Source organism: Artibeus jamaicensis, unplaced genomic scaffold (genome assembly GCF_021234435.1).
Source record: "Artibeus jamaicensis isolate MK-2021 breed Jamaican fruit bat unplaced genomic scaffold, CSHL_Jam_final contig_548, whole genome shotgun sequence".
Taxonomy (NCBI): Eukaryota; Metazoa; Chordata; class Mammalia; order Chiroptera; family Phyllostomidae; genus Artibeus; species Artibeus jamaicensis.
The window spans coordinates 4,256,798-4,272,538 of NW_026521883.1; the positions used below are offsets into that span (position 1 = coordinate 4,256,798).

Sequence of the window (15,741 nt, forward strand, 5' to 3'; positions counted from 1 at the left end):
TGGCTTCTTTTGCTTAACATAATATTTTTTAATCATTTATGTTTTGCATATGTCATGAGCTTGTACTTTCTTATTACTAAGTAGTATTCCATTGTATAATAAACACAATTTATTTACCCATGTTATTATCTATAGATATTTGGGCTGTTTCCAGCTTGGGGCCATCATAAATAAGGCTGCTATGAACATTGTTATCAAACCCTTTGTGGACATATGCTGTCAGGCAGGGTAGGTGTACTGTGTGGCTGTCACACTCAGAATGACTGAGTGAGTAGAGCAATGAATCTGCATCCAATTTTGCATGAAGCCTGAACATTTCTCCAAAGAAACTATTCGGATGATTCAGAAGGCTCTCAGGGAGGATGCAATGAGTGCGGCACAAATAAAAGTGTGGCACAAATGCTTCAAAGATGGCTGAGAATCTGTCTAAAGTGACCCATTTCTGGAAGGCCTGCAACAAGCAGAACCCGTGAGAATGTTGAAGATATGCGGGCTGCAGTCAACAAAGATCGGCAACAGTGTGAGAACTAGAAGCTGATTTGGGGATTCCAAAAACTACTGTGTCTAAGATTTTTATGCAGGGTCCTGGCATGAAACTTGCCGTGGCAAAATTTGTCCTGCAGCTTCTGCCCCCAGAGCAGAAAGAACATTGCACTGCAGTCGCTGTGATTCAGTCTGCCACCAATGAACCAGATTTGGCGCCCTGTGACTTCTGGCTTTTCCCAAAACTAAAACCACCTTTGGAAAGGAAGAAATTTCAGACCATTGATGAGATTCAGGAAAATATGGCTGGGCGGCTGATGGCGACTCCAACAAAGGATATGCAGAGTGTTTTGAACAGTGGAAGAGACACTGGGAGACCTGTGTGTGATCCCAAAGTGCCTACTTTGAAGGGGCCTGAAGTGTCATCGTCCTATGTACAGTATTTCTTGTATCTTGCATCTTCAATAAATGTTTCTGGTTTTCATATCACGTGACTGGATACTTTCTGGACAGACCTTCGTGTATTTAACTTTATTAGAAAGCTCCTGCTTTCACAAGTGGCTGTTGCCTCTTCCTCACCAGCACTCAGTGTTGTCAGTCTAGCGTGTGTGTAGCGGTCTCTCCTTGTGTGACCTTCGTTTTTAAAGAAGCTGTGCTAATGTCTGCATCGATGTTACAGTGGAGTCCGGAAGTCAGAATCTGAACTCAGATATTGTGATTAACATTGGCAGCTTTTTAATGGCCCCACGCCTTTGAAAAATGTAGCTTTTCTAAGAAAAATACAGATTCGAGTAAGCTGAAATTTCAGGGTAGCCATAAGCTGATGATTAGAACAGATTTAAGCTGGAAAGGAATACTTTTGTATTCCAAACACACATCAGTGTAGGCTTCTGAAATGAACAATAGCCACTTGCTCTGAAGAAACCCAAATCTATTTCTGTTTCTATTTTTAAGAAATCATTGAAATTCGATAGCTGACTCCAGCCTAATGGGAAAGCTTCACTCTTGGTGATTAGCTACAGGACTGTTGAGCCAGCTCAGTCTCACAGAATTTCTGCTTTACCAGGAGGTCAGGTGCCTCAGATACCTCACATGTGTGTGCAAAGAGCTAAAGAGCCAATTCCTGGTCCTTCACTCAACCCTGAAATGTGTCCACAGATTGCCATGGGTCAGATTTTTTTATTTGTTGTAGTCATATTGCTTTCCATGTAAAGCTTATGAACTTAGAAATCAGAAGATGTATATTCTAAACAGATTTATAAAATGTAAGGTGAAGCAACCTGGCCATTGCCAAAGGGGGTAAATATCACTTCTTAACTGACTGCCTTCTCAGGTGTATTGGGTTTCTCTGACCAAAAATTTTGTGACTTAAAAAAACACAGATTTTTTTTTTTATCTTAGAGTACTGTTATATCAGCAGTCCAACACACACAGAGGAGTCCCTTCTGGATGTTCTAGGGGGGAATTCCTTGCCTTGCCTTTTCCATCTTCTAGGGGCTGTCTCCATTCATTGGCTTGTGGCCAACTTCAGAGCCAGCAATGTGACTTCTCTCTGATCTTCTGTAGTCACATCTCTCTCTTATTAACATAGCCCAGAAGGTCCTCTACTCTTAAGGATTCATGTAATTAGAATGGTCTCATCCAAATAATCCAGGGATAATCTTCTCATTTTAAGATGCATAACCTTAATCACATTTGTAAAATTTCTCTTGCTATATAAGATAACATATTCACAGGTTCCAAGGATTAGGGTGTGGACATTTTTGAGGGCCATTATTTTGCCCACTATATCAAGAAACAGAATCAATACCCAGGGATCGAATCTGGTCACTTCATTCTTGTGGCTGAGCCTCACTGCAGTGATGCTGCTGAGACCCAGGTGCTCCCATGAAGTGAAAATTCATTCATGCTGCTCTGGTGTAGGTGCCAGGAGTGTGGCTTTTGTCCCTCTGAAGGTATCTCAAATGGAATGGATGGTAATGCCAGCAGTTGTAATTGTCTGCTGGTAAAGTTAGGCAACTTGCGACATGAATCTCAGATTCAACAGGGTTGCTTAGCTATGATCTATTCTTTGATGTTATGAAAAATATTTTATAATGAGAGAGAAGCCATTACATTTTGCCATGAAACTCATAACTTAGTATTGGAAAAAAAGACTGAAATTACTGAATGTTCAGATGTAAGAACAGTCTGCAAGAGCCCTCCTAGATGTAAGCACTCGTGCAAAAAAGCACACCTCTTTCTTTCGATCTGGTCACCATTGTGGTTTAGCTTTGAAAGCATATGAGAGGTGGGAAGAATTCTGTTCTGGATCTACAAGGTGCAGGGTAGGGAGAAGTGGAAAAAATGCTCCTGGTTTTTCATGTTTCATCTAAGAACAGTATTTCTAGTGGGAACAATGTTATAAAGAGCATTTGGCTTTCCTAGCTAGCCCAAACATAATATCTTGAAAAGCAATATATTTTCATAAACTATTTGTCTTCCTTTATTAATATCTAGATAATATGTAAACTTGGTTTTAATTTCTAGTGTGATCCAGGGGTATTTAAAATGTTATTTCTCAATTTACAAGAGATACTAAATATTAAGTGAAGTATTTGGGGCAATGTAGTAGAGTAGAGGGGTCAAAGTTATTAGTTCATTTTGGCTTAGTAATAGACAAACATAGGTTTATATGTAATGAAATATGAGAAACTAACAGCTTGCAAAATGAAAAAGCATAGCAAAACATCCAAATTAATTGTTGAGTGGGATTAAGATATTTAAAGATATGTGATAAAGCCACAGAAATTTTAAAAAATAAAAATAGATTATAACAAATAGTTGTACAGGGAGGGGCAAAGTAGGTTTACAATTGTGAGTACCTGAAACTGAGCTCTTCCTCGTATTTATTAATTATTGTATTATTTTTCATATGAAAAACTAGAAATCTATTTTTGCCCCATGTATAAGCAAAGTTGATGGAATAAAGCCAATTATGTCAATTAATACAACAAATGTGAATAGCCCAGATTTCCCCATGGTAAAGGAAAAAACAGTTTTAACATAAAAAGTAAGCAAAGTTATGCTAGAGAGATGAAGAGCGAGGAGAGTGTATATAATAGTTTCCAGTGAAATGGAGCACAAGACCAAAAGAACCACGTGAAACACAGAAGGACATGACCTAGCGTCAAAGGTGATTATTCCTGGATTATTTGGATGAGACCATTCTAATTTACCATAAGTTATCATAGACATGCATCTGTCCATGAAATAATGATTATACTGTAAATTCTAAATAATAATCCATGACTTTGCACTTCCTCTTCAGCAGATCTGGACTTCCTAAGTTTCCAATCTGGGCTTCCTAAGGCTTTCATGGTAAACAAAACACAGCCTTGTCCACAGTTAGTCATCAGCAGTGAAGGAAACTAGTTTCTTTAACAAACACTATGGGCTAGTACCTCTTCCAAGGGCTTCAACAAACAATACCAATGAGAACTTATACCTTAACTACAAAGAAAAGATCAGTAAGAAGCTTAAAGAAACACTACCCTGGTAGTTTTAAAATGCAAGTTTTCAAAAATGAGATTCCAATTTTTACCTATCAGATTACAAAAACAAACATAAACTATATCTGGAGTAAGACATGTAAGCAAGTATTATTGTATTACTCTCATCATCGTCCTCAGGAGTGTGAATTGAACAACCACTCAGAGGGACATTTTGATAACATGATTTTTAAAACCTTCTAAATTTTAAAAGGTTGTTGATCAATAGTTGCATTCCTGGAAATTAGAATAATGAAGAGTATGTTCAGATATTTAATACATGAATTTCATTTCAGCTCTTTGCAACAAGATGGAAACAAACTAAATATCCTAAAATAGGAGATTAGTTAAGCAGATTATGATGTTCCTACACAGTGGTTACTCTACAGTTTGCGGTTAATGGAATAGGTTCTGGCCGCAGACTTCCTGTATTTGAATCACTGCTCTGCTTTTTAACAGCATATGACTTTGGACCACTTAACCTCCTTGCCTTAATTCTATCACTATTTTTAAAAAATGGATAATAATAGTACTCACCTTTGCTGGATTGTTTCATAGGAAAAAGTGAGTTAATATGTGCAAAATATTGCAAGCACTGTCTACTACTTAGCAAATTTTACCAATGTTATGTAGCTATTAAAAAGGGAGTAGTCATATATTATTTATAGTATACTAAGTGAAAAAAGTGGATTTTGAGAGAACAGTAGGCATATGACATGATCTCAGTTTTGTTGATTTACATTATAAATGTAATGTAGAGACATTTCATTGTCTCTAGAGACTTCCATATCTGCCTATAAATGTATACAAGGTTTCAAAGGATAAGCTAAATGTTCATTTTCAGGCTGCCTCTGAAGATATTGGTAGTTTTTTTTTCTTTTAAGTCCTTTCATTTTCTGATTTTTCTGAGATGAGCATGTTCTGCTCTTGAAACAAGGAATAAAAAGTTACTTCTTTAAACAAACAGAAAGTCATGCTCCCACCAGATATTTAGTTCCCATCACTGGAAATTTGAGAGGATAAATAAGAAGTCATTTTTGCTTTGATGTAACACTTGAGTCTCCAAAAGAGCACAATAAAAGTGTTCCTGCAGTGTACGGCAAAAGTAAGGCCTGCTTGAGTATGGTAGGTAGGGTCATAATATGGGTGTAATAATTTATAGTTTTCATTTGAATATTTCACCTGTAATGTCAGATGGTGTGCTTGAGTGTGATATTGTTATGTTACAGAATTACATGCTTAGGATTTTTAGTAAAAGATTTTGTAATAAAAAGGGATGTTATTTGTGCCAGACCCTGTATATGAAAAATAGTTTGGTGATTTTTCACTTTATTACATACATTTCTAAGAGCATGTTTTCACTCATTTAGTGAAAAGCCCGTAATTGTAGCACTGAGAGTTTCTCTCTGGGGCACTTAAATACTACAGAGGACTGAAAATTTATAGATCTCAAATCTGTTTTCCTTCTTCAAACTGTTCCCTGGTGCAGTAGCAGACAAAGCAGAATGCTACAATACCGGGAAGAACATGGCGTTCCAGGGACTGTGGACTTGAAGGCAGCCAGAGCGGGATCGCAGAGGAAACGGCTCTCTGGAAAGGGACTTAGAGCCTGCTGGCCAGGGCCCTAGAATTCTCTGGAGGAAAGGCAGCATTTGCACAAAGGAGTTCCGTCCTGCAGTCCATCTCTGAGATGTGAAATCCAATATTTACACAAAGGCTTAGCCCAAGGAAGGCATATTTTTGATCCTTGGCTGTAAATACTTAGTAACTGCCTGACAACACACATACCATGGCTTAGAATATCTGTAGACAGGCATGCTCTCTGACAGAACCTTGGGCACAGTGGTGTTGACCTTGCAGTCCATATGCCTCTGCTTTATTAAAGTTTCATGCCTTCACTCACAGTCACTGCATGAATTCTTTTACAGCCTCCAGCACTAAGCAAAAGCCATAGAGACATGGCAAATTAATTTTTCCCTGAAGAAACTGTGAACATTGGGTGAAGCAATAGTTTTTTATTTGTTTTAGGAGTTTGGGGTACCATGAGGTGAAAAGTGGCTCCTCATCTAATTACGGGAAAAATCTGCCACGTTGATTTGTATTTCCAGTTTAAGAACTTCCTGTCTAAAGCAGAGGAATGTCTTCAGTTTGATAGACTTCAAAGCTCTTCAGGGTATCTGTGGAATTCCAACTGTGCCCGAACTGGCCGTGTCTTGCTAGGGAAGCAGATACTTTGCCTTTTTCCCTGAGAGACAGAGAAACTCCATCTTTGTTGATGGTTATTAGAATATTCTAGTCTTCTGCTTTGTTAGAGAGCCTAGGAGAGAGAACTTTCAAATGGACATTACTAAGCTCAAAACAGGGGTAGTTTCAGGGCAATGATGGTTCCTTGAGGGAAGGGATAGTGTTTTCTTTTGTTATCATTATTTTCTTACCATGAAGCACTGCTTGGCCCATGGTGAGACTCCATGAATAGTGATTCAATTAATAAATCATGAAGGGAACAATTATCATTGTTATCTGCATTGGTGGCAAGACACCCCGCAAAACCTTAATGGTTTATAAAACAACGGCTTATTTCTTGTTCACATGAATTTCATAGGCGGCAGTGTGAAGTCCTGTTGCACATGTCTTCTTCCTGAGGCCCCCAGCCACTGCGTGGGGCCCACCCCGCCCACTGGTCTGCTCACCCATCTCAGACCAGCTCACAGCTCCACAGGACTGATGGCGCACGTCTCTTCCAACTCCATGCTCGGCGATATCATTTGGGCAGCCTAAAATCAACTTTCTATTTACACCATGGAAATTGGCAAACCCTTTCAATCAGAATTTGTTTTTGTTTTTTGAGAACCAGTTTATCAACACTCTACCAGACTCATGTGACAAATAAGAAGAACAAAGGAGCTGGCAGAAAATCACAATGTCTCTTCAGGCCAAAGCCACTCACATGGCCAAGGATGACAATTTGGCAGGAACACACTCTTCCTTTACAGGAGGCCCTGCCAGGCCTGTGGCAAAAATGGGGAGGGAGCGAAAGGTTGTGAGCAATACCACAATCTGCCCCACTGTCTGAGTGATTATAATTGACCAAACCCCAAAGTGGGACATGTGGTACGGCAGAGTGTTTTAATGATGCCTATGTATATTTTCACGTTAATTTAATATAAATAATACTACTTATTAAACAAATGCTTACAATGTGCCAGGTGCTGTATATAAGAACTTTCTATCCATGATTTCATATAATTCTCACAACAGTCCTATGATGTAGGTACTGTTATTGACCCCCATTGCAGATGAGAAAACTAAGCCTAGAAAGTCTAGTACTTTAGATGGGATTCCCTGGACACAGACTCAGAGAGTTGCGTAGGAATGCTGAGTTGCTGCGTATACTCAGTAGATCCACCTGTAAAGAAGTAAGAAGTGAGAAGGCAAAGGGAGAACAGTGGTCTACTGTGGCCTCCGCCCGCCCTGCAGGGAGTTCTGGAACTGAGATGGCCCTGGAGGGTTGTTCTCAAGTCAAGGTAAGGGGTTCCCAGCAGCCACTCATGGGACTCTCCAGAAGGGGCATAGCCTTGAGCAATGCAGTTGCATCTTGCTCTGCATTGTTGGCAAGAGCAATTTCTAGTGTAATCTATCAACAGTGATATATGTAGCAGCTAGGAAAAGGTTGTATTGGCCTTTAAAAGGGGGTCTCCACAGAGCACCACAGTATCCACTACAGTTAGGTAATATGTCCATGATCACACAATAAAAGGCTAGAATTTAGACCTGAGTCCATCTGACCTTAAAGTCTATCCTCTTAACCCCATTGGCCTATGTTACTTTCATTTTCCTATCTATCTCATTCAGTTGCTACAATCTGATGAGATAATGGCATTTCTGGTACATGTTTATATTTTAAAGAGTGACTGAAACAGAATGCTTGGATTTAAATTGTTTTTTTAAGGAGGTAAATGGCATTCTGCGTACACTTTGGGTGAGGGTGTGTGCTTGTGCTTGCAGGGCGGGCACTGAGGAGTGGGAACGTGGATTACACATGACAGTGTGTTCGATTAAAAGTCCATGTCTTCCTTCTTTCTGCCCTCCACACAACTTACAGGGTCAGGGTCACAACAAAAATGGTGAGATTTGCTTCATATATGAGAGCCATGCCAGTTTACGCAGGAAACCTTGGATCTGTTAGTGATAGGCTTTCTTACTTATCCTTAAGTTAGCCTGGGCCTGCTGAAGGGTCGGCTCTTTGCCCAGGGATTGCCCCAGCTGTCCCTGGGTCAGAGCCTGGGTCTGCCACTGTCAAAGATAAACAAAGTTGGGCACCAGGTGACATAGTAGGGACAGATTTTAATCAGTGGTATACTTTTGCAATAGGAAAATGAGTCTAGCATTAACGGACCTCAACTTCAATTTTTACAGAGATGACTGGGCATTGTAAAGGGAGAATGAAGGAGGAGGGGGGAGGGAGGCAGGAGCTCACTGGAGTCAGATAAGAGAAAAATTACGCAAAGTGGGAAGGAGGAGTTGGCTCATGTAATACCCATTTGTTGTGCTAACAGGCGCCTACCGCGGTTAGGCTCCTAGCCTCCCCCGGAGACTGGAGACAGGGGCCCTATCTGTAGGGAATGCCTGGAACAAACAGTAAATTCTTTTGGCAGCCTTGAGTTTTCTCAGACAAACACTTTAAGGGGGGGTTAATGTCATCCTAGGGATGTGGCCTTGAGGTGTTTGAAACTGTGTTCCTGTTTTCTTCAAGCCTTTATAGGCCAAAATTGAGGCCTCATTGAGAATGCAGCTCAGAGGAGCCTCACTAAAGTTTGGCCACAGAGAGACTCTTTGTCATAACCAATGAGAAATAAGCAGCAGTTGGGTGGACAAATTCCTTACCCATCAGACCTCTCTGACACCAGTTTCATCCAAAGCCAGGAACCTACTCTACTGATCAGAAATCTCACACACACATATTCTCTTACATTCACATATTCTCTTACACCCTCCCCACTCTACTCACATGCACACACATGTGTACATGCAATCACATACAGTTTACAGTCTCTCATACACACTCAAATATTCTCTCTCTCTCTCTCACACACACACACACACACACACATTCTCTCACCCCTAAACTGTGTGTTTCAGTTCCCAGGCTCAGCTACTCAGTTTTCACATCACACCCTGTTCACTGCCCTAGCCCTGCTACGGGGCTTAAAGACAGGGCGGCACCTCCAGGCAGGCCAGCCTCTGGAGCTTCCTTCTCATGCAACTGCAGTGAGCTGGAACTGGGGTTGATGCAGGAACTGCCACCATCAGAGAAACCAGGAGAGATCTCTTCGTGGGGACAGGAGGGGTACAAACAGGAAGGACAGAAGTTTTAGCGAGGAGAGTCGGGCCCTGGGCAGCTCAGCTTGGAGGGTCCTCAGCTTGAAGCTTCACTTGGTGAATTCTCATTTGTTTATGTTATTCCATATTCAGCTTAGTTTCTGACCAGGTTTTAGGTCATTAGGTAATAAAGCCAGCATTGGCCCCCAATACAAATCTTCTTGCACTTTCCATGAGCCCCTCACTTTGACAGGGATCCTTTTTCAAATTCACCAAAAACCTTTATGCAGGGAAAAGAAGTCGAACATTTCATAGGTTAACTAGCCATGCTATGGTTTACGTATTGTTCGATTGTTAAGCATAATTAAATTCCCTCATAATCAACTGTAATCCCCTTATCATCCCATCTTCTTTGGTTTTACATGTTCTTACCATGGGTTTGTGCTGTTCCTTCCTGCATGAGTGAAGGAGGAGTTTTCTTCTTTGGGAGGATGAAGAAGCAAAGGGCACAGCTGTGGAATCAGACGACGGTTTGCGTTTGGCCCGTCTAGGTGTGAGAGGTTGAACCTGATCTCATGTGTATCCTCCCTGAGCCTCTGCTTAATGGCAGAGTGGAGACTGGGGTTAAACTGGGCACATATTAAAACTCCTGTCAGAGTTTCTGGCTTAGAATAAATCAATACAATACATCAATACAATATACTCTGGCCAATATATTGTAGCTATTAGAATTTCTTGCTTTTACTTTTTAATTATGTAATGTCAGTATGTATTGAGACTCAAAATCAGTATTTCTTCAAGAAGAATTGTTATTCTCTTAGGGGAAGGGGAAAAGGGGCTTCCTACAGAATCGCACTGCATGGATTATCACTTCACTCCTGTGTTTGGTGCTGACCTTGGCACCTGAGAAGAAGGTGGAATGGGTTGCAGTCCTGAGCAGCATGCGTTGTGACAGGCTTTCCCTGGGGAGGCAGAAAGGTTATGCCTGTAATTTCAGATCCCAGACAGCCAGGAAGCTTCCTGCATTTGCCCCAATTTGCCTCCATCCAATAATTGTAGTAAATTGGGCCCAGGAAGCAGGGGGAGGTGGGGTGGGGATGAGACATGGGGAAGGGAATGGATGACACATGAATAATGTTCACAGCAGGAAAGGAAAGGAGACCCTGTCTTCGGTCTGAGCATGCTCAGCAGCTGGGCTGGGCGAATGCACAGGCAAGTATGGAGTTGGTCAGGGTGCACGGAATGCACTACCCATTTGCTGAGCCTGAATAGTAATAGGATTTGAAATATCCTCTATATGCACTCCCAGGTTGAGCTCCCAGTCTCCTGTAACACTTTGTCTTTTAGGAGGCAAGGGGAGCCCGTCTGGGTGGGAACTGGAGGGGGAAGTCAGGAGAGGAGGGGGGGAGAGGATGAGGCGGAATTCTTTGTTTCTTTCCCCAAGCCGCGGACAACTTGCCATCTTCCTGGGAGATCTTGGTTATTCAGAGCATGCTCTGAGTGCTTGACTGGAAATTCTTCAGCAACATCATTTTTTCACTCTCATTCACTTTCTAATCATGACACCTTTTCAGGAAATTGGAAAACAAATATCTAAGAAATCAGAATGTCATGCCAGAGCTTTATAAACAGCTTCTAATGGCATGTACAGCCAGAGATGCCATAATGAAAACACACACTAAATATTTGCATCTTCAGTGCGCTGGTAGAAATTCACACAGGGTTGCTCTGTGGTCCTGAATACAGACCATCTCTGTGAGCACAGAGCAGGAATTTAAATGCTTCTGAGAAACAAAATTAACCAATAATAAAGTTCTTCTATATCAGATGTAGTTTATAAATGTGATCAAAAGACTATACTATAAAAAATCCATATGTAAATCTTTACAATAAGAGCATTTTCTAGTGATAAACAGTTTCCAGGATTTTTTATTGTCTCCTGCTTAATTTCTACAATTTAGCAAAGCTTCAGAGAAAGGTTTCTAGGTCTTTATCTTATAATGCAGTTTTTTATCAAATACCAGAACAGTCATTTGCCAGGTAGAATGTGTTCTCGGGACTGAACATAGATGCAAAGAGAGGAATTCTGCAGATAAATAGATTTTTCCAGTTCACTTACTGCTTTGCCATATAAAATCCTGCAAGTGAATGAGGCCAGCCTTCTTTGTCAACTACAGAATAACTTTCTTCTAAGTGTGTAGCAGCACCTGGTTAACAATTCTTTAGGGGGTGAGGATTGACTTAAATTACATAGACAATTAATTGCAAAGCTGTAATACAAGAAATTAGGTAGCTGTGTAGCTGAAGGGATTTGGCCTCTGTGCTCCAACCTCCAAATGTTACTGAGGTATATGCCTTAGTATAATAATAAAAAGGGGAAGAAAACTGTGGTCGCCCGGCCAGCTTTTGCTCATTCAAAAAAAAAAGTGCTATGAGTTCCAAAGTAACAGTGAAAAAATTTCTCCTTTAGAATTTCTCTCATTTTATTGCCCACTCTTGCAAATAAGACCCTCTTTTCTTTCTTCATCCCCTGGGCCCCTGGAAAAAGTTCTTGAGAAGAAAACTTTTACCCCAGATTACAGTGCAGCTGGAACCTAGTAATAAAGAACTGAGTAGCCCTTTCAGCAAGTGTTGGCTCAGTCTGTGCTTTTTCTTACTTAGTTGTGCCGTTGGCCTAGCCTCCTAGAGTCTGAATACATAAATCAAAGCACAAGTGTTAAAGGAATTTCCTCTTTAAATGCCCCCAGTCAGGGACTTCCAGCCAAGATCGAGGCGTAGGTAGACACACTGTGCCTCCTCACACAACCAAAATAAGGACAATAAAAATTTAGACACAAAAAACAACCAGAACTGACAGAAAATTGAACTGTATGGAAGTTGGACAACCAAGGAGTTAAAATAGATACATTCATCCAGACCAGTAGGCAGGGTGGAGTCAAGTGGCTGAGCAGAAAGGGGTAGAAGCAAAAAAAAAAAAAAAAAAAAGGTGGCTTGCGGACCCCGGGTGTGGAAGGCAGCAGACCCCAGGCGTGGGGTGACAGTGGGTCCAGTGAGTTGCGCAAGGTGGCTGGCTGACCAAGGAGTCCCACATTCCAGCACAGATAAACCTAACCAGACAGACCGTGCAACCCAGGGTCCCAGCAAGGGGAAATAAAGCCTCAATAAACAGATTGAAAACACCTTTGGGGGTTGAGGTGCCAGGAAAGACTCCCAGCTTCACAAGAGAGTTTGTTGGAGAGACCCACAGGGTCCTATAATGTACACAAACCCACCTACACAGGAATCAGGACCAGAAGGGCTCAGTTTGCTTGTAGGAAGCAGTGGAAGGGACTAAAATCTGACAGGGAGCAGAGCAAGCAAGCACCATTGTTCCCTCTCAGACCCTGCCACCAGATACAGCATCACAACCCAGCGACTGGGTTGTTCTGCCTTGGTGAACACCTAAGGCCCCTCCCCTCATCCATAACAGGCACCATGATACAAGAAAAAAAATGCTCACCAAGCATTTTTTTCGAACTGAAGAACAGATCAAAGCTCCAGATCAAATACTTCTAAGCAACAAAGAGATAGCCAACCTATCAGATGCACAGTTCAAAACATTGGTGATCAGGATGCTCACAGAATTGGTTGAATTTGGTCACAAATTAGATGAAAAAATGAAGGCTATGCTAAGTGAAATGAAGGAAAATGCACAGGGAACCAATAGTGATGGAAAGAAAACTGGGACTCAAATCAATGGAGTGGACCAGAAGGAAGAAAGAAACAACTAAATAGAAAAGAATAAAGAAACAAGAATTCAAAAAAATGAGGAGAGGCTTAGGAACCTCCAGGACATCTTTAAATGTTCCAACTTCTGAATTATAGGGGTACCAGAAGGGGAAGAGCAAGAAGTGGAAAACTGAGTTGAGCAAATAATAAAGGAGAACTTCCCCAATCTGGCAAAGGAAATAGACTTCCAGGAAATCCAGGAAGCTCAGAGAGTCCCAAAGAAGTGGGAGCCAAGGAGAAACACACCAAGGCACATCATAATTTCGTTTGCCAAGATTAAAATGAAGGAGAGAATCCTAGAAGCAGCAAGAGATAGTTACCTTCAAGGAGACAGTTACCTACAAAGGAGTTCCCATCGGACTGTCAGTGGATTTCTCAAAAGAAACCTTGCAGGCAAGAAGGGGCTGGAAAGAAGTATTCAAGGTCATGAAAGGCAAGGATATACATCCAAGATTGCTCTATCCAGCAAAGCTTTCATTTATAATGGAAGGGCAGATAAAGCGCTTCTCAAATATGGTCAAGTTCAAGGAGTTCATCATCACCAAGTCCTTATTATATGAAATGTTAAAGGAACTTATCTAAGAAAAAGAAGATAAAAAACCTGTATAGTAAAATGACAGCAAACTCACAGTTATTAACAACCACACCTAAAACAAAAGCAAAAGCAAACTAAGCAAACAACTAGAACAGGAACAGAACTACAGAAATGGAGACCACACGAAGGGTTAGCAACTGGGGAGTGGGAGGAGGAGATGGGGGAAAAGCTACAGAGAATAAGTAGCATAGATGGTAGGTAGAAAATAGAGAGGGGAAGGGCAAGAGTAGTGTGAGAAATGTAGAAGGTAAAGAACTTATGACCCATGGACGTGAACTAAAGGGGGTGAATGTGGGTGGGAGGGGGTGTGCAGAGTCGGGGGAATGAAGGGAGGAAATGGGATAACTGTAATTGCATAATGAATAAAATATATTTAAAAATAAAAAAAACAAAAATAAATAAATAAATGCCCCCGGTCAGTCAACAGGTATGTGTGAGCAGGAAGGAAGAAGGTAAATAAGAGTTAATAACAGTCAATGTGTATTAAGCACACACCATGTACTAGCATGATTCTGGGCCTTAGGTATTATATGTGATGCAATGCCCACAACACCCAAGAATAAGAGTATTCTTCTCTATTTATGGATGAGGTAAAACTCTGGGTAGAAGTTTGAACAGCCAATATCTGGCAGCATTTATTAATTCAGAATAGTTCCCTTAACCACTACCCTTAACTAGAAGGAACTTTCATATTAATGAATGAACTAAACCCTCACAATAACCCAACTACAATATATTATTATTATTATTCCTGTCTTATTCATTGGAATAACTCAACCAAGAAGTTAACTTTCTCAAGGCCACACTTAGTAAGGGCACAGAGCCAGAACCTAAGCCCTTCCAAAACCTTTGTCCTTTCTACTGCCCTACATCACTTCCAGCAAGCATTTGGCATGCATATTCTCAAAGAGGTTTAGTGCCAAACTTTGTATTAAATAAAACAAATATAAGAGAAAAACATGCATAGGACCAAGAGATATAATTTTAAGATTCTGTCTTTTTTACTGAAAGAGTGAATGATGCATGTGTTAGCAAGGAGGAAAGTTGGCTTTAATTTTCAAAGAATGCATGTGGGAAAGGGAGTGTGTTGCTGTAGTTCACCAGAGGGGGATGGAAGGATGTGTCCGGGCTGCTAGGTGTTGGAATTTTGTACCAAGTTCAATGGCAATGGCTACAAATAATTGAAAGCTCCAGCAAAGGGACTTGAAGTTAGTTTTAACAAGAAGCCTAGTGGTAGGAGACTTCAAGTATTGGTTCAGCTGCTCAAAGATGCCATTGGAACTAAGGCTCTTTCTTTTTCCAACCCTACTCCCTGATCATGTCGGCCTTCTCCTCTTAAGAATCACAAGACATGTGCCATAAATTCAGGGACAAAATGGAAGAATGCACCTGCAACACTGATACCATGTTGGCAGAAAAGCAGAGGCTTTCTCAGACTCCACCCACCCCCAGATGATTTCCCCTTAGGTCTCATCAATCAGTAAGGCCCATGGCCACCCCAGGAGACAGGGAGGCTGTGAAAGCCAGTGCTTTCTGGACATGTGCCCCCCAGAAGAACTGCAACCCTATAAGGATGGGGTGGTGTGGGAAATCACAAAGACAGTATGCCTTGGTTTAGGAGGCTAGTGTGGAGGAGAGTTAGGGCAACAGGGCTGTACTTGGGAGAAGGAGGATATTAATGAGAAAGAATGTTGTGGTGTTTTTTTGTATCTATCTTTACATTGAAATGACCCCAGAGCATCACACCTGTGATGCTTCCTTCCTTCCCTCTCCTGTTCTTGACTCTCTTCACTTCTTCTGCACCAACCCCTGACCAATAGTCCTTTGGGCTAAATAATGTTGATAATTATAAGATCATCAAAAAAGCCACACCCCCCTTCCCCGGGAAACCCCAACCCGAAAACAAATGATTTCATTTTTTTAATTCTTGCAAATAATAGGTATTGAATAAATTATTGCCGAATTAATTATGTAATGGGATGAGGAAATGCCAGGCAAATATTAGCTGGTAAGGGCCTTTGACTGCATGGCCAGAAGTTCTCACTG

At 41.1% G+C, this 15,741-nt stretch overlaps 1 protein-coding gene across 10 annotated transcripts in view; it reads left to right on the plus strand.

The window, feature by feature from the left end:
- The window catches only part of TRIM9 (tripartite motif containing 9), a 97,501-nt gene that overhangs the window by 33,440 nt on the left and 48,320 nt on the right, over nt 1-15,741 (plus strand). The window lies entirely within an intron of this gene.